At 38.2% G+C, this 24,001-nt stretch overlaps 1 pseudogene across 1 annotated transcript in view; it reads left to right on the top strand.

Moving 5' to 3' along the window:
* The window catches only part of LOC146756975 (ankyrin repeat domain-containing protein 26-like), a 53,078-nt pseudogene extending 29,362 nt beyond the window's left edge, over positions 1 to 23,716 (top strand). The window contains exons 5-24 of the transcript XR_014936937.1: positions 57 to 120; positions 3,065 to 3,150; positions 4,400 to 5,408; positions 5,596 to 5,602; positions 6,171 to 6,388; positions 7,974 to 8,154; positions 9,737 to 9,883; positions 10,458 to 11,414; positions 11,654 to 11,806; positions 13,075 to 13,250; positions 13,446 to 13,512; positions 13,985 to 13,993; positions 14,926 to 15,060; positions 15,980 to 16,092; positions 16,500 to 16,641; positions 17,391 to 17,684; positions 18,372 to 18,604; positions 18,992 to 19,238; positions 21,167 to 21,212; positions 22,725 to 23,716. The product of XR_014936937.1 is annotated as an ankyrin repeat domain-containing protein 26-like (transcript). The remainder of the gene's footprint in view (positions 1 to 56; positions 121 to 3,064; positions 3,151 to 4,399; positions 5,409 to 5,595; positions 5,603 to 6,170; positions 6,389 to 7,973; positions 8,155 to 9,736; positions 9,884 to 10,457; positions 11,415 to 11,653; positions 11,807 to 13,074; positions 13,251 to 13,445; positions 13,513 to 13,984; positions 13,994 to 14,925; positions 15,061 to 15,979; positions 16,093 to 16,499; positions 16,642 to 17,390; positions 17,685 to 18,371; positions 18,605 to 18,991; positions 19,239 to 21,166; positions 21,213 to 22,724) is intronic.
* Positions 23,717 to 24,001: the final 285 nt, after the last annotated feature.

The raw sequence follows: 24,001 nt of genomic DNA, 5'->3' as shown, positions 1-24,001 counted from the left end.
TATGTAGTTACTTTGAATGTATGGGTGTTTATTTTTCATTGGTTTGTCTTTCATAGTTAAAGGTTTCTGCAGTTTTAGAGATGAATGAAACATCTTCAAAAACAGAAAAGCAAAAATCAGGTAATGTTGTCTTTTATATTCTGATTTTAGCTTCAAAATCTTTCTGATAAGCATATTTAATTAAGCATTTGATTCATTTGTTTTGCAGATCCACAGGAGAAATTGAGTGTAGATGATATTGAAGGTATTTATAAATAGTTGTTGTTTTTTTTTTGTCATGTCCCTTTGTGGGCAGATACATTGTAGTTGTAAATTCTTCATATTAAATTAATGTTTTGCTAGCAAGATGTTATTTCAGCAGCAGATTTAATGAAATATGGCTCTATCTTTGGGTGTTTTCTCCACTACAGCTCCATTCAACATTTCTAAACATCCTTCTACAGTGTAAGGTTCCTCCAGCATACCTGCTATCATCACCCCTTGTCAGGCAGTCCACATTTACTCATTTCCTTCTCATTGCCAAATATACCAATCTGCAGAGGAGCAATAGGGGTCATGTCCTGTGTCTGATTCCTGGCTAGGGTCTGCAGATGGAGCTGTCCAGGAGCTGCAGGTGGGACAGAATGGGTGATTCACAGGCTTATGCTTCATTAGCATGATTGATTATTTACCTGGCTTTTTCTTTGCCTCTCTGGCAGTTGTATGAAAACATGTATTACATATGCTCTTCCAAAGCCATCCTCTCATGTTTTGTTTAAACTGGCCACTGAGTTTAGAGCTAGTGGAAGGACATGGGAAAGAGAGTGTAGGTGGGAGGTAGTGAGTGGAAGTATGTTGGCAGGTATTCCTTTTGGTTGGGAAAGATAAATAAAAGTGAAGCAGCTAGATCATTTGTTATACATGGGAGAGAGTATATCTAACCTCAATGGGTTCTTAGTTTCTTAATTCTGATATATGTGAATTTAAGTATTTGTTAGCGAGATACAAAACAGTTCCCTATTAAGGTCTTAGAATTTCTACAACGAGCCCTGAAAATTACAAATCAGGTGAAAACCTATATAAGCAAGCATATGAAGTAGATGATTAGATAAGAGTTCAGAAAACTATTGCAACTTCTAAGTATGGAATGGAAATTGCTCCAAGCTGTTTGACATCCATGTCTTGGGAAAAAAGGTACTGTTTCTTTTGATGACAATAGAGGTTAAACTTCTTTCTAGAAAAAAAAATGTACGTGCGTTTGCATAAAGAAAAGGAGATTCTCTACTGCAGTGATATTGTTTCTGTAAGATGCACAAAAGGTGGTTAGAATCATTGAATTATAGAATTGGGCTGGAAAGGACCTTTAAAAATCACCTAATTGAAACTTCCCAGCTGTGGGTAACCTGTTGCAGTGCCTCATCACCCTCATCAAGAATTTATTCCTTATATCTAATCTGAACAATCTTTTAGTTTAAAACTGTTACCCTTTGCTCTGTCACTACAGGCCATAGTTAAAAGTCTTTCGTGTAAGCCCCCATTAATTATTGAAAGGCCATCATACGGTCTCTGCAAACTCTTATATTCCCCAACTCTGTCAGCTTTCCTCATAGGAAAAGTGTTCCAGTCCTCAAATTGTTTTTTGAGACCCTTCCCTGGACCTGCTCTAGCCAGAGATTTTTTGTGCTGGGGGCCCCGGAGATGAACTCGGTGCTCCTGGTAGGGTTTTGAAAGAGTGGAGTAGAAGGGGACACCACCTCTCTTGGCCTGCTGGCCATGCAGTGCTTCTTTTTTTGTGGCCCAGGGTGCAATTGGCTTTTTGGACTGCAAGCATGCATTCTCAGCTTATATGTAATTCTTCATCCAGCATTATCCCCAAGTCCTTTTCCACAGGACTGCTCTCAGTCTGTTCATTGTCCAGCCTGTGCTGAAGCTGATGACTTCCCAACCCAGGTGCAGGATCTTGCGCTTGGCCTTGCTAAACATCATAAGACCTTCTTCTGTAGGCTGTCAGTATCTGTCTGAATGCGATCTCTTTTCACTAACATATCAGATACACCACTTGGCAGCACTTCCCTGTCTACCAAAGAATCCATCCATGATATTTCTCCAATTTAGAGAGATGAGCTCTCTAGGTAGCTAACATCAGTTGCTATTTCTTTATCCTCCACTCTAGTCACTCCATAATAGAAGGTTGTCTGGGCCTTGGAAAGTACCTCCTTTCTTAAACTCTTTAAAAACAAGTGTGATGTTTCCCTTTCTCCTGTCACAAAGGGTTTTACCTGACTGCCACAACTCTTTAAATATGGTGGATAGTGACTTAGCAACCTAATTTACCCATGATCTTGGAGGTCTTTTCCATCCTTTGTGTTTCTGTGATTCTGTGAGTTCTTGTTTTGTCTGTTTTATGTAGTCATGTGAAATGTAGTCCAGTGATGGTGTGGGACGTGGCAAAGTTAGATAGGAAAAACAGTCTTTTCATAGCTCATTTTATGTCATCATTTCATGTATTTTCTGTTCATCCTTCCTCGTGTCTGTTTTTTTTCTATAATCCATGTATTTGCTCAAAGATCAGGTATTAAGAAATATATGTGAAAGTTTGTCTCAAACTCCTATGTTTGGGTTTCAGCAAGCTGTATTTCTTCTGCAGAGTGTTATAATTCCTATGGTACAAGTATTTCTAACTCTAAAAGGGTTAAATGAGACCCTTTGTGGCACAAAACAAGGAGAAATGAAAGTAGCTAGAGGAATCTAGCCGATTGCTGTCTAGCATACAGTGTGTCATGTATGTATAAATATAGTTCTACATGTAAACCATTTGAGATTCTTAAAGGTGTATTTCTGACTGATTTTCATCAAATTTCCCTTAGGAATGAAAGGGAAAATGCCCTGAGAGGGATTAGTTCGCACAGAGGCATCTTCAAACTGTTTTGTAATATTATGTTCAAATCGTAAATAATCATACGCTTGAGAGGCTGTGTTAGTTTGTGCTATTTTCTCACAAATGCAATGATTCAGGATGTACTCTAGGTATAATTAATTTGTAATAAGTCATGTTCGTTATAAAGATGTAATTTTTTCACTGTAGGTGAGCGCTCACAATCTACCGTTCATGTGTCGTCATCAGCTAAAAAAGAGATGGTCAAGGATGCCACTGAAAACTTTGGGAGGCAGGTATGTGAAACCAAATATTGTGTTTTTCCTTGCGTGCAATTCTGAGAAACAGTGCAGTCATGTGGTGGGTTTTTTGTTTTTTCCTATGCAAAATACATACTCATTTGGGAGCAAAATTTTATATCATGTGATTATTTCTTTGACAAAACATGCCAGATTTTCCTCTGTGTATTAGAAAGATTAAGTAAAAACCTGAAATATGATCTGTCAGTGCTTTCTCTGCCTCTGCAAAATATCTCCTTATCTGATCAAGTTAGTAAGTGTTCGAAAATATTTTTTGAAGGTCATTATGGTCATATAGGCTAGGCGTCCTGTTTGTATTGAGCATACAGGACTGGGTAGGGATCTTCATTGAGTGTCTGGAGTCTTCTGTAATACCTCAAGGGAAGTGGAGGAAGTAATATCATCATACATCCAAGGCACTGTGGAAGAGGGATGTGATTCATTTCAGCAGGTAGAGAGCGGAACTTAAGTATTGGAAGGTGGTAGCGGATGTGCAAAGTGAATGGAGCTTGGAAATGAAGTGGCTGAGACAGGTGGTGACTGAGATGCTCTCCATTGTGAAAGATTTTTGTGGAGTTACGATGTGGAAGGAGAAAAGGGCCTCTATAACCAGAGTAAGAAGGACAATAGTTGTGGTTCCTTGGGATGCCAAGGCTGCAGACCTTGTTCAGAAGGGAACACAAACCAAGGGCAACTTTGCAGGGACTGTGAAGTCAGAGATAGTGAGAAGGCTGGAGAGAGGAGCTGGTCAGTGAGCTTGAGGCATGGTACCGTTTGGATAGATGTCTCAGTTCTTGATTTTGGGCTGAGGGCAGGAATGAACAGGTATTCCTTGTAAATATTTGTCTTGGGAGCTTGGAATAGAATTTAATAATTCTGACTCTGAGGAGCATAAGTGATTGTAATGTAGCCAGTCCCTTGTGGTGGTTAGTAAAAAAGCTTGTTATGATCACTCACGCTTGTTATGAACGCTCACCAGCAGGGGGTTTAAAGGGACAGTCAGTAGAAAGTAATGGAGTATGGGAAAATTTGGGCAGTTGTGTTTTCTGTTGTTACTGATTGGTTTTGATCTGTTTGATTGGTTTATGTTTCTAAACTAGATCCTTCTGTTTTGAGGAAAAAATAAATAAGGTATCTTTGTTTTGTTGTTGTTGTATGATGGGATGAGTTTGCAATGTAAATTATATGGCTTAACGGTAATTTCATTTTTCTTGGTAATTTTTCTGTCTTTACCTGCTTACTTAAGGATAAATATGTTTTAGAAACTACCAACTTGATAGAAAATACAGCACATGAAAAGCAGACTGACAAAGCAGAAATTTCTCATCAGGAAGCCCTAGCAGAAAATGAGGAATCCCACAGTGCTGACAAGCAGTTAAGTCTAAAGCTGTGGGAAGAAAGATACAAAAAATGTGGATTGAAAAAGAGAAAAGGGAGTTGAAAAGAAATTTTACAAACATTACAGCAGAGCTGAAGCAGCTGTTTGGTGAAATTAATGAATCTGAGAAAGCTCCATCCCTTGTGGCAGAAGTGTCAGAAGATGACCTCATTGAAGAATTGAAGAGTCTTTGTGTTTCGTCTTGTGTGACAGAATCAAGTGATAAGTTAGAAAGTAAAGGTGAATTTGGAGATGTGAAGCTTAATGTAGACCTAAAAGAACCCAAACCTGAAATAGTTATTCTGAGTCTCTGTGTCCTTCCTGATCACAATAACTTAAATGCGAGCATGGAAAATACCTGGAGAATACCAGATGAAGAAGGCTGCACTAATTACACAGATAATACAAAAGTACATCTATCAAAAGCAGAGGAAATGGAAGAGAATGAGAATGGGATTAGTAGAGATGTAGAGGGAAGTCCTGAGTATTCCCTGAGACATTGTTTAAAAACAAATATTTGGGATGACATTTCTAATAATCTTCCTAATATAAGACCTGTTTCCACAAATGGTGAAAGTACACTTGGCTTTATAAGTGAGAAGAAAATTGGCAAGGACATCTGTCTTAGTGACAGTGTTCCCAGAGACTGCCTTATCAAAAACAAGGAAATAGGAGAAACAGAAATCGAAAATCTTTTCCCGCATGCTCAGCAACCTTGTGGCATGCTGAAAAGGAATCTGGATGAAGAACTAAAACAAGATGTGGAAAGATTTAAGAGTAAGGTAGGAATGCTGCAAATGGTATTCCTGGCTTTGGAAAAAGAGAAGGTAGAGCTACAAAAAGAGGTAGAAGTTCACCTGCTTTTCCTTATTCTTTAGTCTTTCTCAGTATCGGTGGTCCTGTTCATGTTAGCTATTGATCATTAAAAGAAGGTGCTTTGTGCAAATTGGTTTTTTTGTCTTAAGAGAAGAACGTTACTCATAAATAAGGAAAGCAGTGGAGAACTGTGCTTTTCCCCATAATGTAATCAGAAGGTTTTGAGAAAGCAAAATGTATTGTTTCAGTTTGACAGTAGGTGGCAGTCATTTCCAGTGTAAGTAGTTATCACCTCATTACCATAAAAAGAAATTCATACAAGTACACCAGTTTTGATTGTCGATCAAGGAATGAAAATAGCTTCTGAACAGGGTCTTGATTTATCTCTTCATTTGCTGTGGTTTGTGCATGGTGTGCCTTCATTGCCTCTCACTAAAATTCCTGATTGCTGTGAAGCTGTTTCTGCTTTTGAGTTCAGTTTGCTTTTTTCCTCATCATTAAGGAAGTACGACATCATACATCCACTCATACTTTGTGTTTCTACAACTACTGTTGTGTAGTCCATCTGATTTCTTATCCATCAGTAATGCTTCTATTGTTTGTTTCCTTAGGGCTGCTTTGCTTTTTTGTTTTTGTTTGATTGTTATACTTCAAATCAAGAGTGAATTCAGAGTATATTTGTTGACTTGGTACATTTTGTAGAGTAATTTTGGGGGAAAATCTTTTTTATTTTACATTATTTTAAAAGTCAAGCTTAGATTATTTGGTCTTGGATCTCCTTTAGAATCAGAAAAATATATGAAGCTTAATTTTCTCTTCATAGGTTGAGAAGGAAAAAAGGAAGCAGAAACATTTCAAAATGCAAGCAGTGGAGAAACAGGAAAGTCTTGATAAATCAAATACACCAGTGGGCAATATTACCCATCAACCAGTAAAAGAAAAGCTTGCTCTAAGGAAGAATGAAAAAATGATAGAAGAAAAACACACAAAGAATTCTTCATCTGAGGAGAGACCAAAATTACTTGAAATGCCAGTAAAAGGGTAAGCTAATAAAATAATCCGTAGAATTAGATTGTTTTAAATCTTGTAATTGAAGCACTTTCCTCGGTATTGAAAGCTATGCTGAGTAGTCCCCTGCTCCCCAAACTGTTTTAAAAGTATATTTTTCAAAGAACTAAATGCACAGTGGAGGTTCAGATTAATTTTGCTGGAGGTGATAGAGGTCTTAATCACAGAATCATAGAATGGCCCAGGTTCAAAAGGACCACAATGATCATCTAGTTTCAACCCCCCTGCTATGTGCAGGGTCACCAACCACCAGACCAGGCTTCCCAGAGAATTTCTTCCTTAACACTGACTCTAATCGTGTCTTTAGAATCTTACCTCCTATGCCTAATAAATTAATCAAGAACGAATTCAAAGCCCTTGCACGTGGGATGGAGGAACCCCTTGTGTACACAGTGAAATGCTCTGGCTGGTGAGCTGATTCGCTGAGAAGCCTCTGGGGGCTTTGGCAGAGATTAAGTGCAACATGAGTCAGGATGATCTTGCAGCTGAGAAGGCCAGCAGCATCCTGGGTTGCAGAGTCAAGAAGCTGAAGGGAGGAGTCCATCCCTACTTAGCATCTAGTTGGTCTGTGTCTGGAGCACTGGGTCCAACTTTTGGCCTCCAAGTACTTGTGTGCATTTCTTTTTATGGCCTTCAAGAGATCGTAGTCAACATGTGTGAGTTCAGTAGAGGCTTTCCAGGCTGATCACAGAGCATGAAACTCTGTGAGAATAAGCTGAGGGAAATAAACTTCAGGATGTGCCAACAGTCTCCCAGTACGTGGAAGGGGATTGTAAGTAAGACAAAGCCGTTCCTGATTTGGCCTGGATTTGATTCTAAACATTTTTCAGAATTCCCAAACATCTGTAAATAGAAGGAATTAATTTTTTCTTCTATGTAAAATCTCAAAACAGTATTAGCTATACATGAGTAAAAGCTGTACTTTTTGGGAAGCTAAAGACTACATGTAAATCTTTCTCCTTTAGAATAAGCTGCTTCAATACTGATGTTACAGCCAATGTTTTGAACTACTTGTTAGTGGTTGGTGATATTCAAATCTTTTTTTGAACACTATCCTTATCCTTTAATTTATTAAAAGAAATGAAAAGGTTCATCCGCACATGGTAAGCAGTTGTTATAGTCTTAGGGAAGGCTTCTTAAAAGTTTTTGAATTGTCTTAGATAAGTGATGTGATGTTTTATCGGTATTACTTGCAGTCATTATGAATCTGTACTATGTAGGTGATGATCAACTTATTAAAAACAGTGTATTTTTGTTAGTAAAAGTTCATGGTTTACTGTTCATGTTTACCTATGTCGACATGGAAATACATGATGAATTTTGTACATCACTTAAGGGCTTATTTGTCAGTCTTGTGCAGCTCATGTATAAGGTGTCTTCCACCACTAATGGAATGAAATTAGAGTGATGTTAAAAGTTTCAAATTGCAGAAAAACTTCTATATTTGAAAAGGTGTGACATTTCTACAGTTTTAAGTTGTTTCTCCTGGTTCATGATGTGGCATATTTACTTTTTTGTCAGTGCTTTAATTCCTCAAATACTCTCTTTTAAATCCCAGATTTTCTGTGAAACAAGAAGAGGAAAAGAGACATAGAGCTGAAATGCAATATGAAAAAACAAGAAAGCAACTAAAGAGGGAAAAGGATCAATATTCTAGAGAGACAGAGGAAAAACAACTTGAGTTTCGTGTAAGGAATTTAGAAACAGAGTTAATAACGCTGAAACAGCTCAAGAAACAGGTATATTAAATATATATCTTCTGTTTTTCTGTTTCTTTCAAACTGATATTTTATGCTAGTATGTTCAACTTGTTGGTGAAAGAGACATTAGGTAATTATCTTGGTGCATTTTGAGGACCATTGTCATGAAACCAGCGTGAACAAACAAGTTCATGATACCTTTTCACATTTTTCAGAATTATAGTTTGGTTTGTGCTTCAGGCAAAGCTTCTCTTTGAGTTATTTTTCCTAATTACTACAGAACTCTGTGCGCGTGTGTGTATATGTATGTCTATATCTATATATCTGTATATATATTATATGTGTATATATATATATATATAATGTTTTTATTATTGTTTTTTTTCTTCAGAAGGAAATTACAGTTACTGTTTGTAGTATTCTTTCAATTATACTTACATGAATTTAAATTTAGGCCTAAATGTTACTGTTTACCTGATAATCTGTAAATTGCCTCAGTTGCTTACAATCAAGACTGAATCCAGAAAAACTCTCACCTTTATTTTTATTACAAGTTTAGTGGCTTATTTAATGCAATTGAGATGATGATGTTCTCACTGTACACAACCTGCATGAATTCTTCAGTTCTTACATACAGTTTTGAGGGTCTTTTCACTGGCCTTTACCTACTTTTCAGCATTCCTGTCATGGTTCTACGCAGTTTGAAATATACCTCGGAAATTCGGTCTGTTGTGTTGTATTTTTCCCCATAAATAGTAAGCCTCAAATTTTCAGAACTTGTATTTGCAAACATATTAAGAACATGTGAAAGTGGTCATTAAGGATCCTCAGTGGCCACGTTGCTCTGGCAGAAGCAGTAAGTAGTTAGCATCACCTCTTTCAGTCTGCCTGGATTTAACAGGGACATCATTGGCATTAGTTTACCTCCTGGTCTGCTGTTCAGCTGGTCAGTCCTCTTCTGTGTCTCACTTCATTAATAGCCTTTGGAAATCTCATACAACTCAATTTATCCAGCAGTATTGCTAGATTTTGGTAAACTGAAAATGGATTGGCACATTTTCTGAAGCATTTCTAAATATTAGTAGAAGAGATGTAGACTTAAGACCTTGCAGTGGGGTAAAGTAAGTGTAGTTATTGTGCTTTTGGAAATCTTAGTCATTTGTTTTGTGCAGTTCTTAGTGTTAGTGCTCATATTGATGAATAGATGTTTTTAAATCTTTGACTGTAAGCATATGAGTGTCCATCTCTGGTTTTAGTATGTATATATAGTTTGTTAGAAAGATAACTTGGGTTTCTACTTAAACTCTGTATGTTTCCAAGAATAGTAGTTCTAGTTTGTTTGTTTTTTTCTTGTGTTATAGAGGGAGATTCATTAAGTATAAAACTTCTATGATGCTGATTTGTGCAAAGGACTCACACTATCCTTATAACTTTCAATTCAGATAAATCTAAAGATGTTTGTTTGCAAACATGGAAAATTGATATGCAGGTCATTCTATGATTTTATGATAAATGACTCTTAATAGAATTAATAGAATGTAAGAATAAAAAGAATGAAATAGGAAGGTATTGCTAATTCTGATTTTGTTCAAGATTCACAAGTTCAACTATATTACTGTAGGTTGAAGAAGAGCGTGATGAAACACAGAGACAGCTCTCTAATGAAAGGAGTGCTAGAGCTCTGCAAGAAGGAATTTTGAGCAACCACCTGTGGAGACAGAAGGAGCTGGAAGAAGAGACAAGAAAAACTATTGGGAAAAATTCAGAGGTAAGCAGTTCCATTCCTAATTAATTTGGTTATACTTCACTGTGCTCATTCTAAAACCTTAAGAAAAATAACCTTTTGTGCCTTTTCGTGGATTATCTACAGTTTATCAATATAACCAAATTTTGTTACTGTTGTCTAAAAACTCTGAATAGCATCATCAATCCCACATAGATCTGAATTGCATGTGGAAGTAGGAAGCCACTGGAAAATAAGACATTGTGTTCCCAGTCTCTTAAACTGCCTGCTGTTCTTCACTGTATAGTTGTTACAATCATTTCTAAGGTGAAATGTCCAGATATCTGGAGATTCACTAGGAAAGAAGCTGGCTGAGGCTGTTTGTGATCCTATTACTTGGCTTTTGAATTCGTTATTATACTGTCATCACTTTCTTGTTTCCATGTCCTTCATCTTTTTGCTTAATAAATTATTTTTATCACGGCCCATGAGTTCTGTTTTGTTTCCTGTTCTCTCCCTCATCCCACTTAGTGATGAGAGTGTGGTGCCTAGCTGCCTGATGGGTTAAACCTGAATTTATTTCCCAACTAACTATTCATTATTGTCCTTTATCGCACAGAAATCTGACACTAATGACAGAGAAAAGGATCTGCTACACAGAAATCAGTTACTGCAAGAAGAGATTGCTATGCTAAGACTAGAACTCGATCAAGTAAAACTTAAGCACCAGGAGGATGAAGGAAAATACTTAGAGGAAAATGAGTCTTTGAAAGAAAAGAATGGTTCTCTTCAGAAGGAACTTAAACTGAGTGAGGAAACCTTAACACAGACAGTATTTCAGTACAACGGACAGCTGAATTTACTCAAGACGGAATCTGCAATGCTAACTTCCAAGCTTGAACAGAAAAAAGAAAGCAAAGACAGACTGGAAACAGAGATTGAATCATTCTGTTCCCGCTTGAATGCAGTGGTTCAAGATCTCGAACGTCATCAGTCATTGAAAAGTGATGCCGAACGAACATTTCAGAGAGAACGTGATGAATGGCTTCGTTTACAAGACAAGCTCCATCGTGAGCTCTCTGAGGTGCGAGAGAACAACAAGAGCTTGTCTCAGCAGCTGAGTAAAACGGAAAGCAAAGTTAATAGTCTAGAAAACGAGCTTCACCAGTTGGAACAAACACTTCGAGAAAAAACACTGCTTTTAGAAATGACACAAAAAGACTTAAATCAAGCCCAGTGTCAAGCAAAAGAAAATGAGCATGCGTGGCAACTTGAGAAAGATCAAGTCAGTAAATTTATGATAAAGCATGAATCTATGCAGGAACGATTGGCCCAGCTCCAAAGTGAAAACCTTTTACTCCGTCAGCAGCTGGAAGATTTGCAGAACAAGGAGATCATCAAAGAAAAGGTTGTGAATGATGTCCAGGACAGATTTCATGATATGTTCAACAAACTCAGAGCTGACAGTGAAAAGCAGGTTTACCTCATGGAAGAGAGAAACAAGGAATTAAATACCAAGTGTACTGATTTAAAGGAACAAGTCTTTAAATATGAGACTGACAAAGTAGAAAGAGAGGTAAGCTATACAATTAGAATAAATTAAAATGTTTCAATTCATAAAATGATTTTGTATTTCTAAAATGCATCAGGTGTAAGTTTTACACATAGGACCAAATTGTGTTGTTTTGTTGTGGTTCATTGTTTTTTCTCTTAGAATTAAGGAGGACCGGTAAATGACTGAACTGTATAATATAGTCAGTTTAAAGGAGTAAAGTCAAGTTTCATGTTTTTCCTCATGTTTATCTGTTTCCTTAGGGTTTGGTCAGACAGCTGCAGCAGGAGCTTGCTGATGCTCTTAAAAAGCAGTCTATGTCAGAAGCTTCCCTTGTAGTTACTACATGCTACCGCAGTGACCTTGAGGAAGACAAATTGCACTTGCAGAAGGAACTGGACAGGATTAAAGCTAAGGTACAGAGAGGCTGTAACTTACACATAAAATCTGAGGGTGATTTTTCCCTGTTTCTGGTGAAGAAGAGAAAAATAATGTTCTGAGAGCAAGTACCAGAGAGAGCTAAGGAGGTTAGCAGTGATACCCTGTCATAATTCACGAAGCTGGTGAAATCTTTGCCAGCTGGCCTCCTCCTCTGTAGTGAAAGATAAGTGTTACTAGAATCATCAAAAAGCCAACTAGTTTCTTTTGCAAGTAGGAGCCGTTCTTCAGCCCCACAGCTAAAGTTCTTCTTGTGGCTCCAGGGTGTTGTAGCAGTGTTCTTTCTTTTCCCAACTTACTTCCCTCTCCTGGTGTCAAACACAATTAAGAATTTATTTGTGGATGGGATGTGTACAAACTACCAACTATCTGAAGCAACATTACACAGGTGCTCTGAATTTACAAATTGTTTTTCTATGTCTTATAAGGTTGGTTGTAAACACTATAAGGTGGTCTTTATCCCCTTAGTCTTCTCAACTTGCCCCTTGTCATCTGTGATCACAGTCATGCCTGTGCCAAATCAGAGCAGAGAGTTCAAAGTATAAGCAAATGTCCTCCTATCCTAGAAATAAATTCAGGGGTATAGATTTAAAGACAAGTATATGAACTGCATTGTTCTGTGCACTTGGTGTCCATGACTGGGTGGTCTTCGACACGAAGTCATTATGTCTTTAACTGGAGAAGATCTGTATTTGATAAGCTGCTTTGCAAAATGACCTGGTGTCTCAGCAGGTTATCGCTTTTGGTTTGGCCAAGTTTGGTGTCTGATTTCTGAGAAAAAGTAGAAATACTGGACAGCTGAATTTGAGTTTTTCTTTTTTGCTCTCTGTGAGAGTTGTGGGTTTTTTCTGAAACATCTACCATAATAACGTACTAATGAGCTGTGAAATCACTTTAGGAAAAGGATGAGGTTTTTTGGTTAATATTTTCGATAGAATAGCAAACAAGTAATTTCAGGATGTCACAAGTCACTGAGAAGGTAGGATTGGCAGTGTCAATGCTCATAATGGTGTTATAGAAAATCCTTTGTACAGATGGGAGAGGCCAGTGTCACAGAGGATGAAATATCATCTGTTATTGTTCATTTGCTAAGAGAAATGAAGGCTTGAATGAATTGGAAACGATTCCAGTACTTTGGGTAGGGGGTGTATGTAGATACATGCAATATCCAAATTCTTCAGTGCTCACTGAGCTCTCTATACTGAACCTAACCGGGCTGCTGAGGATTCTCATTGCTACTTTACAGTTACATGACTCTGAAAAACAGCGTATTCAATATGAGCGTTGCATTCAAGATTTGAAGACTGACCTAGATAATAAGGAAAGACAAATATCAGCTTCTAACCAAAAAATGAAAGACCTTCTGTTAGCAGCTTCCAGAAGCAGTTCTACAATAAAGCAGCTGGAAGAACATGTCCAACGGTAAGAAAATAACAGAGTGAAGCAAGGTTTTGCTTTCTGGGATTCTCTGAAAACGTCAGAATTGCCTTGTTGCATCATCAGGGTAAAACATGATTTTAAAAGAAGCTCTTGCTTTAAATAGCATTCTTTCACACCATTCTTTTGCAGTGTGCGCTATTATGGATTTGTCTAATAAGATCTGTGCTTCTCTTTAAGGCTTGAAATGGAAAATGCCAGAGTGGAAGCTGCTGCGCAACACCAGGACAAGAGAACTGAAGCCTCAGTAAGCCAGTCATAAACTTCCCTTTTATTTATTTATTTTTTATTTTTTTATGTGAGCTTCTGAGCCTATTTAGATATTTTTCGTGGGGAAGTTATGTGGTTTTCCTGGGGATCATAGGGGAGCTGAGTCATCTGAGCTGTGGTGTGACTGTAGGGTACTCTGAAAATCCTGATGGTCTATTCTCCAGTTTTGAGAGTTTTCCCATAAGGTAAAGGTTGTAAATCTCCACCTTTCACTGCTGCCATTTCTGTCTTTGCAGTAGTATGAAAATGTTTGTGTTAATCAGCATGATTCTTTTGATGGATAGGACGGACAGTGTCAGCAGGAGGGAGATGTGTGGTTGAGATCTGGGAGGGGAAACCTGGATGTGAGAAATCTATTTTATCTTCAGAGCTTTGTCATAGTTTCCACCTGAGCTCATTAGGTTCTTTTTCCATTTGTGAATATGTGTTGGTTCTTTACTGCCCCGCAGGGGGCTGAGGTAAGGAAAGAACAACTAGGTGAAGTAATGCTGTGCAGTCAGTGGCAGGCAGCTGGGAAGTAGCTGGTGTGCATGCATGGCTTAGCATCTTGTGTAACCTTGGAATATTCTTTAATTAGTTTGCTGTTGGAAAATTAAGCTGCTATAGGGAGAATAAGAAGGATCTAGTGGAAGGGAAAAGCTGTTGATTATCTGCACCCAAAAAGTCTGAGTTCTTTTCCAGGTTCCTTTCCTGTCATCTTCTTTTGGTGATATACCAATTAGAAGGTTTTTAGCATTTTTAACACTTCTGTATTTTACCCATACATTGTCACATAGGGAGAACCAACATTTAACATATCCTGTAAAGACACATGAGGAAGTTTTATGAGTTTGTCATATAAGCCTTTAAGCTCAGGTTTTTATGTCCTTCTGTACGTCAGGGATGTCTCTCTTTTTCTTAAAATGTGCTATTCAAAGCATGTAGGCAACTTTCATTCTTTACAAAGGGAACTGAATAAGCAAACTTGTTTACACACAAATGCATCTGTGATGCAAATCTTTGCTCCTTTGTGTAAAAGGATAAGTAACATTGCTGTTCTGAAAACATTTTCTTGCTCTGAGGAGATCTGCAGTTATTTCACAGTCAGTAAGTGTAGGGAATTTTAAGAAAACTGTGAGTTAATGTTGTATGTGTGTCTTCTTATCTCCAAATGATGTAACCTCATTTTATCGTATAGAGAGCATTCACTTTTTCCACTAGCATTAAGTGCTATTCTTGACAGTGCTTCTCAAGCCATCTTTTATAAACTCAGTGTAACATTCACTATAGATCCTTAGTGGTGAGAGCTTAGCCCTGCCTCCATTTGAGTTACTAGTTTATAATGCAGTTCATGTGCAGTGTTGTCTCTCTGGTTATCTTGGCATTCCCTTTGTCATTGTTGTTTCCATAGATACAAAATCAGAATATGTTGGCTATGACATCCAGAGGCTCATGCATGATGTGCGAGGAAGATCGAAAGTCGAGAGCCCACCTTGAAGACCATATTGCTAAACTGAGTAGGGAAAATGCTGAGCTTTTAGAAGAAGTGAGCCCAGAAAACAGTCCCTAACACCTAGCCAATACCCAGAGCAATGCTGACATTTTCTTGAGTTCTTACATACTCTGATTTTATATCCCTGCTACTCAGGCCCTGAGTACTATTGTGATTTGGGTGTCATGAAGGAATTGAATAAAAGCCAAGAGAATATCTTGGAGTTGTGCTATCAGAAAGACGGTGTGGTTTGATACCAGTTGAGCACATGGAGCAAGGCAGCAGTTCCTGTGTTCTTTATTTGATTTCCTTCTGGTTATTGTCTGACCCCTTGATTTCCAAGCAGGATTAAAACACCCCTTATTTTCAGTGCAGTGTACGGAGGAACTGCTGCATGTTTTCAGAATAACAGGAGCTTAAAACCCTTGCAGAATAAATATGGTGCAAATGCAAACTACAGAACTAGTTGCCAGTTCTCCTGTAGTTTGTCTGAAAAAACACCATGAGGAACAGCAACTAAATTAGTAAACACCCACAAATAAGATACGGAAGTAATGACTGAGAAGACACTGGTGAATTCCAGAAAAGCAGACTCTTCCACAAGAGCCTGCTGGTCATTGGAATGAATGCTGTAGAGTGTGCAGTGTTCTCCAGGGCTGTGGCTACCTGTGCAAGCTGACCTATTAGCAGAGGAACTGCGGAAGCTGTTCTCTAGCATCTTTTTTCCAGCTTTTTGGGACGAAGCCCAATAAGGGGGCAGAGGAGCATTTGCTTCAGCAGGGGCGTTAATTGGTATCCCTAGGTCTTGGCCCGCTTGTGTGAAGCCTGAAGTGATTTAAATGTTTACAAGAATCCTGTGCCTCAGTGTTCTGCTGAATGTGGCAAAGGGATGGATATGTGCTATCTGCAGTTGCTATGTGTACTGTCCTGTGCTGAGTGTATCATGTATTTTTGTTTGTTTGTTTTTTGAAAGTGTGAGAATGAAAGAAAGAATGTGAAGAAGCCGATAGAATTGAAACGACCACTTGAAGCATGTCTTGACCAGGAAAGGGAAAGAAATACTGAACTGCAGAAGGAATGTGACAGGTATGGTTCACTAGTACTTGAAAGAGAGCTCATGTAGGTTAGAAGTCAGGCTTTAAGGAACTTGCATGTAAAAGTAGGTGTGTTTAACTCTGAACAAATTCAGATCTCACATCAGTTCTTGCAAGACAGTTCTGGTACATGAGCCTATGATTTTCTGTAGCTGCCATAAGAAGAGCAAATGTAGGCTGCCTTGCACTTCTGGGAGGGAAGTCTTTTTTTCCTCTGTTGAGGTGAAATGTGGACCCTCCAGGTGATCTATTGCATTGAAATGCTGGTTTTTCTTATTAACTTTTGGCCTGTTGAGCATGTTAAAAATGAAGCAAGCCATAGCTATGCTTTTCTTGTACAAGCGTGACAAATAGATACCTAGTTCCTGTGCTTATTTTCTTGACTGATTTGTTGTGCAGGTTCAAGAGCCTTTTGAAGAAAGCTGTGAAAAAACTAAAGATGCATGAAGCCAAAGAAAGAGACTCCCAGTTTAATTTCCAGGGAGAAATGAAGAACAGGTATTCTGAAATGGTGAATGAAGTTGAAAAATTAAGAACAAAGGCAAGTTCTTGTTGTTTCTTTTTGGTTTTTTTTGGTGGTTTTGTTGTTGTTGTTGTTGTTGTTTGTTTGTTTTTGTTGTTGTTGTTGTTTTCTTTGGGTCATGTTAATTTCTAGAGACTTGTAATATTCTTTTCAGTAGGTATGGAAAAGTTATATTTCTGGGAGAGAAAATTGGCTTCACAGTTGACCTTGGAAACTACTGAAACATCTCATATTTTGTACATATTCTTGCAACCAGACACTGGATTTGACCTAGAGAGAAAATACCTTCCTTTACCACTGCTGTGGAAGCTGCTTTTTGAAGCACTGTTTACAAAGCTTTCAAGAGCAATGGCAGGAGGAGTACTTGTTTCCTGTGCCTAGTTAACTCTGTACTGGAACATTCCCCCTGAAGCATGATAGGCATTCTTTCTGCTGTCTGGGTAGAGTGGTTTGATTTCCATCGAGCAGTAGAGCAGTGCACAAAAGAATGGCCCTAGTGCCTTTCAGCACACTCCCGTAAGTGAAATTCTGCTAGTTTGCTACTTGTTGATCTTTTACTTGCTGCAGAACTGAGGAAGGTTGTAAGTCAAGGAACCCTATTGGCAAGAACTTAAAAGTTGTTCTTCCCTTAAAAGATGATCTTGTCTTTCCTTTGACTCGGGTACTGAGTCAGCAGATGACAGTTACAGACTTGATGGTCTTCCCCTTCATAAATTTTCAGAGAATAATTTTACACCCCTCTAAGTTCATTTTATTACTGTCTGTAGGTTACTGAACTTTCTCATCAGCTGGATTTAGAGTGTAAAAAATGCGTCCAACTACAAGGACAAAACCATTATTTGCAAGAACTGCTGGCTCTAAACATGAAAAAACATGAAAAACTAGAGAAGACCAGATGCCAGCTGAAAGAAGAGGTGGCAAACCTGAGACAACATCTGGAGGCTGTCCACAATGTGCACATGATGACTTACAACCAAATCGAACGATACAAGAAAGAAGTGGAAGAGCGAGCTGCACAAGAAATAAATCAAAAACTTCAAGAAGTCAATTTGTTTTTGCAGGTAAGTGAATTTGTTGTGTATGTCTATAGTTTTTATTATGTAACTTCTTTTTGCCATTTCTTGTTCGTACTTTGGTTTTTTGTGTTAGTGCCATACTTCTATATTTCCTGAAGGGAAGTGGAAGAATGGAAAATTGTTTGGCGAAAGTGCTTTTGTGTGTGTAATTTGCCTGCAGGTCCCCAAGCTAATAGCCGTCCCTTGACAGACTTCTGTTTTGCAGTTCTTAGAAGAAGCTATGGCCATCTGGTCATCTTGTTATTGCTGTTCATCACATGAATGCTATAACTTAGAGATGGCTTGGCCATACGTACAGGTTATGTTTTATCATTGTACAGGATAAAATGCTCAGGGAAGAAGTCACTGAAGTTACCGTGGGGCAGAAAGAGTGGGGATGGGATTCTCATAATTTCTTTGTAGAATCCTTTTTGTGTGCCCTGTCCTTCAACGATAGCATTCTTTTAGTAGCTGCTCCCATAAGTAATATTGCTAAGAGCAGATCTGTCTGGATGAAAACAGTTATTTAACGTGTTGGTTCCAGGGTTTTGCCTTGATTGCTGATAGTAGTGAAAAGGTCCAGTTGACTCAGTTGAGTAAAACTGGGCCCTTTAAATTGGTTATGGGCAACCGTATAGGGAGATGCAGTTCACTTTTTCTTTGCAATGGTTGAAATTGTATTATCTGCTTCAGGTCCAGGCAGCCTCACAAGACAAGATAGAACAAATCAGAGAAAATCATCATGCCTCGCTGAGAGACCAGCTGAAGTGCAGAATAAAAGAGGTTGAATGTGAGTTGGACAAAATAAAAAATACCAAAGACAATATTTTTCAAAACGAATCTATGCTTGCGGAACTGGGAAAATACAAAGAGCTGCATCGTGAAGAAATGAAAATGAGAATAAGGCTAGCAAATAAGCTGGAAAGGTAAGTGCGTGCTTTTTTGGAGTGGTAACAAGACGTGAAGTAGCAGTAGCTTGCATGAAAAACCTTGTACTGTTTCCTCCTAAAATCCTTTTTCTGTGTCTTGTCAGCACTATGGATGTAAGCGTAACCCTCTAAAACCTTTCCCCTTTATTTTTGGAACCACCATCATTTCACTTCAGTGTTCTAGCAGTCACACCACTAGTTATGGCATCACTGGCCCATGTTTGAAGTTGATAGCATTTTAACACATGGCCTTTGGGCCCCTCTCATTTTGGACTTCTAATGCCTTCTCTTTTCAAAAGCTGAATAGTAGTCAAAGACCTGGAAGAAGTGACTCTGCAAAAATATTATCAAAGATAATTCTTTGTGTGTTTTTAAATATTTCAGAACAACCAAGAGACTTGCAGAAGCCAATTGTAAGCTCTTTGAGGAACGCCAAAGAAACAAATCTTTAATTGCGAGCAGCACTGTCAGTGGAGGTCCTCCTGCAAGTCCAGGAAAATATTCAGCTGAACTGGGAAATCTCAGAAACAATTCCGCACTAAACAGAAGCTCCAGCCAAGAGGAATGCTTCCTAGATGCTGCTGGGATTGCATTATTGGCAAGAAAAAAAGTTGAAGTGTACATGGATAAGGTAAGCATTGTGAAATACTCTTCAGTGATGAAGACTTTAGGTCATTAAGATTGTACAGAATTCCTAGAGTGCTCAGACACCAAAAATACTGACATCTAAATGATGAACTATCTAACTGTATATACACATAACTATGTACTTATGTAAGGTTTTTGTGTGTTTTGTTTTTTTTTTTCTTTTTTTTCAACTAGAGAAAATTTAATAAGCAGCTGCTGTGGCATTGGAAGTTCCCAGCTAAGCTATTTATTAAACTTTACTGTATAGAATGTGCATAAGTGTATGACATACTTGAAATGGATAACTTTGACATCTTTGCTCAGCCCATCAGACATCTCTGGTCAAGCCACGTTGTTTTTTTCCTTACTGATCTTCATTTTTAGTTTCTTTTAGTACATTAATACTAACAAAGACATCCTTTAAAACTAGGATGATATGAGTATGATTGCTTTGCTTCTTCCTATACAGTCTGCTGTGGGATGCATGCTGTGCCTAGTAAACATTTCTTTTTGTGCTTCCTGCTATGTATTATTACCTGAGAAAACAACAACCTACTCTTCAAGTCTTCACAGCTTTATAATATTTTGCAGCAATTTATACATGATTGCAACTTCTGCAATAGCTTTGAAGTACTTTGCCAGTTGTGCTGCTTAGTACTTGGCCTGTTCACCAGGCTACTTAAAAAGACAAGAGTTTACCTGACTCTGAGCCTTGTCTTTGCTTCAGTTATACCTCAGATTTTTCCAGTAATCTGTTTCCTTCTATTGGGAAAAAAAAAAAAGCAACAAAAAAAACCACCTCTGTATTGCCATTAAATTCAAACTAAGTGCTGCCTTCTTGGATGGAGGAGATTACAAGTTCTCCTGACAGTAAAGTTCATAATAACTGGAAACTAAGGAACTTAAATTGGAGTTTGCCTCGTGTAGTCATCTTGCACTTTTGTTTTTATGTAAAGCTCTCAGTGCACATTTGGTGTTTTTCAAAGTAAGGGAGGTTATCTGAAGTAGAGTGTGAGCATCTCCTGGGATGAGGAAGCTCGTGTAGATTTTGGCTTTGATTTTGCAAAAGCTTTGATAAAGCTTCAAGGATAAGAAGCTGAAAATACTTTACGCCGCCGTTATTCAAAATGCTGGTATCAATTACTTTGTCCATGCAACTGTTTGAAGAAACAAATTGCACTGATTACAAACAGGAGAAAGAAATGCAGCTCTGAAAAGTGGGTGCAGGAAATAATAGTGACTTCTGCTAGCTGCAACCAGCGTGAGTGCATGGATTCATGAAACCAGTTTTCCTACTGGTAGCATAAGAAAGGGAACACCTACTTCCCATTCCGTCTCTCAGTTTCTGTTTCCTTTCTGATTTTATTTCCTGTCTGCACTCCTGATTTTTAGCAGTCTTATAAATTTCCACTCTTTTGACTTCTGCCTGTTCCTCTTGTTCTTTTACTTGGCACCACCGAGAAATTTCTTGCTCTGTCTTCTTTATGCTGCATCCCACAGTCAGATAATTACACCTGTAGGTGAGACCACAAGCCTTCTGTTCTCCAGGCTTAACAGTCCTGATGCTCTCAGCCTCTCCACGTAAGCCACATGCTCCAAGCACTTAACTGTATTTGCTAATTACATGAGTCTGGAAGCTTTATGCTGTCTGTTTTGACAATTACTTCTATGCGTTAAAGACCTGATGGAAAATAACACAGGAGTCGCAAATATCTTCAAATGTAAATGATCGCATACGGTGTTTGGACTGTGGCCCTTTAAAAGGTCTAATTTCTCCTTATGAAAACTTTGCATTCAGAATAAATGACAGTAAATAAACATCTCCTGGGAGAGCGAGGGGCAAATGCTCCTTTCTAGCGATCCAAGCTGGTTTCTGTTACTTAATAAAATGTGCAGTGTTATTTATAATGCATGTGTTATTTATAATTCTAGGTACAGAAGGATTTGGAGGAAAAAATCAATAAGGAACTTCAGCAAGGTAATATGCTACTCTGATATCAGTGTTTTTAAGGAAGATGATGACTGTTCGTAACTTCTATGTAATTATTTTCAAAAGTTGTCAAGATTTGTGCTGTTTGAAGCACAGTGTGGGGCTGTTTTTAACTCTAACTTAGAGAGTTTTAATGGAAAACTTCCTGCTAACCAATATACTCTTCAGAATGTTCTGCAGCTACTTTTGAGAAGAAGCATGGAGAGCAAACCATCTCCCCCGCACAGATACACTTGGCTTAAGCTGAAGTCACCTTTCATCCTCAGGCACAAACATCAAATGTAAAAAAAAAAAAAAAAAGCCCAGAAATAAGATTTTTATGGACTTCTGTCACTACTTCTCTTTCTGCATACATTCATTGCATTCAGCACTTCAAATATACCATATACATTTTCTGGTGTTCTTAATTTTTGCTCGCTCTTTTTCATTGCTTTTTTTTGTACCTGACATGTTGTCATACTTGTCTTTGGATAAAGAAGAATCAGTGGAAAAGATAGCCTTTCTTTAGGTAAAAATCATTCAGCAATATATAGGCAAACACAGCATGAACTGATTGCTTTTAATATGCAGTGTAAAGCCTGTTCTATAATAAAAGGCCAGGTCTTCAAAGAAGAATTCATACTGTTTCACAATTAGCATTCTGCCAGAGTCACTGCTGCTGTTCCTAGAGTTATTTTGAAGCAGGGAGCCCTTGAGAATCCAGCTGTTGCTTCACAGCTCTTCCAATTTCCCTGAATAGACAGAAACCCATTGCCATGTGCTCATTTGCATATTCAAACATAATTACATGTGTAGTAGGAGCCGTAGTATTTGCTTGGTCTGGGGATCTTGTCTGGAAAAGGCTGATGGATGGAAGTACTGAAAATCCTTTTCTGCTTCCATCGAAGATGTGTTTCCATGAACGAAAGAGGGTTTAGCCAGGGAAAGTTAAGACATCCCTGGCAGTTAAAGTTAAGGCTAAAACTTTCATATATATATATGGGCATGTAATAACAGGATGCGGAGAAATGGCTGTAAACTTGAAAGTAGGTAGATTTAGACTAGATATTAGGAAGAAACTCTTTACTTCCTAATGTAAGGGTGGTGAGACTCTGGAACAAGTTGCTTAGAGATGTTGTGCATAGCCCCCATCTTGCAGGCATTCAGAGCCAGTCCGGATGGGGCTCTGAGGAACCTGGTCTAGAGGGAGCTGTCCCTGCCTATAGAAGGGAGATTGGAACTGGGTGATCTTAAAAGGTCCCTTCCAGCCCAAACCATTCTGTGTTTCTAAAACCTGGAATTTCTTTAACTAGCTTTAAAAATTGTATTGGCTGATCATTGAATGTGAAAAAATGTTTCTTCCTTTATGCCTGTCCTTTTTGATTTGTGTTTTCCTTGGAAGTTTTTAAATATCTCTGTAGAGCGTAGCCTGATCAGTTATCAGTAATGTTTTTACAGTGACTGATTTGACTCAATCTACTGTAAAAGTAACATCGTCAATCTTGTTTCTTTTCTTTCCAGCCACCGCTGAGCTTGAAACTGCTAGAGCTTCTCCAATGAAATCTACTTATGGATCTTCAAAAAATCTCAATGTTGACCAGGATCCCCTTTGCAGAGCGGTACAGGAGTACCGGGATGTTTTAAACCAAAATTACCTGATCTAAATATATTTTTATTTAAAATGTAAAGGGAAAAGTACTGGAGATCATTTGTTTACATAGGAGGTCTGTGACTTCCCATCCTGCAGCTTAGTGTGGAAACATCTTTACTGCGGTTTGAATATAAATTTTAAATATATTAAATAGGTTGACACTCTGCACTTACCTGTTGGTCACCGAGGGGTAGTCAGTTTATTTTGCACTCAGGATAAGAACCATATCTATTTTTAATTACTGTCAGACTGAGTAAGGTTGGTTCTTGAGCTTGACGGAACTGTCAAAATGTTTTTGACACATTATTTTGCTCCATGTTTTTTGTTAAAGGTTTTACCAGAAGCATTCCTTTGGTTCTATTTAACCCTTCCACTGTTTGTGGTAGAGTCTCCAGTGTTATTTTAACGCATAGGAGATTTTGATTGGATTCCTGCCAGCTGTTTCCGTCCTGATGCTGTGAATATTTCTGCTGGTTAAGTGGAAGTTTTAGCAGTGATTAAGCTGGAGAAGAATGCACTTTACATTGCTGTCACTTTCACGCACCTAGGGTTTAAAAATACTGTGCGTGTGTAGCAGTGCCAAGAAAGCTTTAATGTGACCTTTTTGATATTTCTGACTTGATATCCTTGTTGGATTTTGCATTAGAATTTGACTCATCTTAAGACATTCACAGTTGGTAGATGAACACATGATGAACCTGAAGCGGTTCATAGTGGTAAGAAGGAAAATTAATGTTTCAACCTTCTGTCCAATTGGTACTGCACCTTTTTATATGAATGTATTTTGTGACACTAATATGCTATATTTAATTCCAGATATTTATGTTCCAACTTGGTATTTAATAAACTTTCATATCTGGTACATCTTTGTTTTATTCTGTTGGCCTTCTTGACTTGCTTTCCACCTCATTCCTTGCCTCTATGACTTGCTACAGTCCTCCTCTGCTCACTTCCATCTCTCCTTCTGGTGCCTTCAGTCTGCCCTGAGATCAGACAAGTGGCCAGCATGTTGTGTTCTTTTCCTCCTGGGTACTTGAAACAGTGGGGCAAACAGCTACTATATGTCATAAGGTTTGTCATCATAGAAATTAAGGGGTATATGCTTGAAACAAGTGTGGAGGGTTGTGATTTTAATGGGTGTGCTGAA

This window comes from Coturnix japonica, chromosome 24 (genome assembly GCF_054131305.1).
Source record: "Coturnix japonica strain WE chromosome 24, WE-NBRP24, whole genome shotgun sequence".
Taxonomy (NCBI): domain Eukaryota; kingdom Metazoa; phylum Chordata; class Aves; order Galliformes; family Phasianidae; genus Coturnix; species Coturnix japonica.
This window is presented reverse-complemented; position numbering and strand designations above follow the sequence as displayed.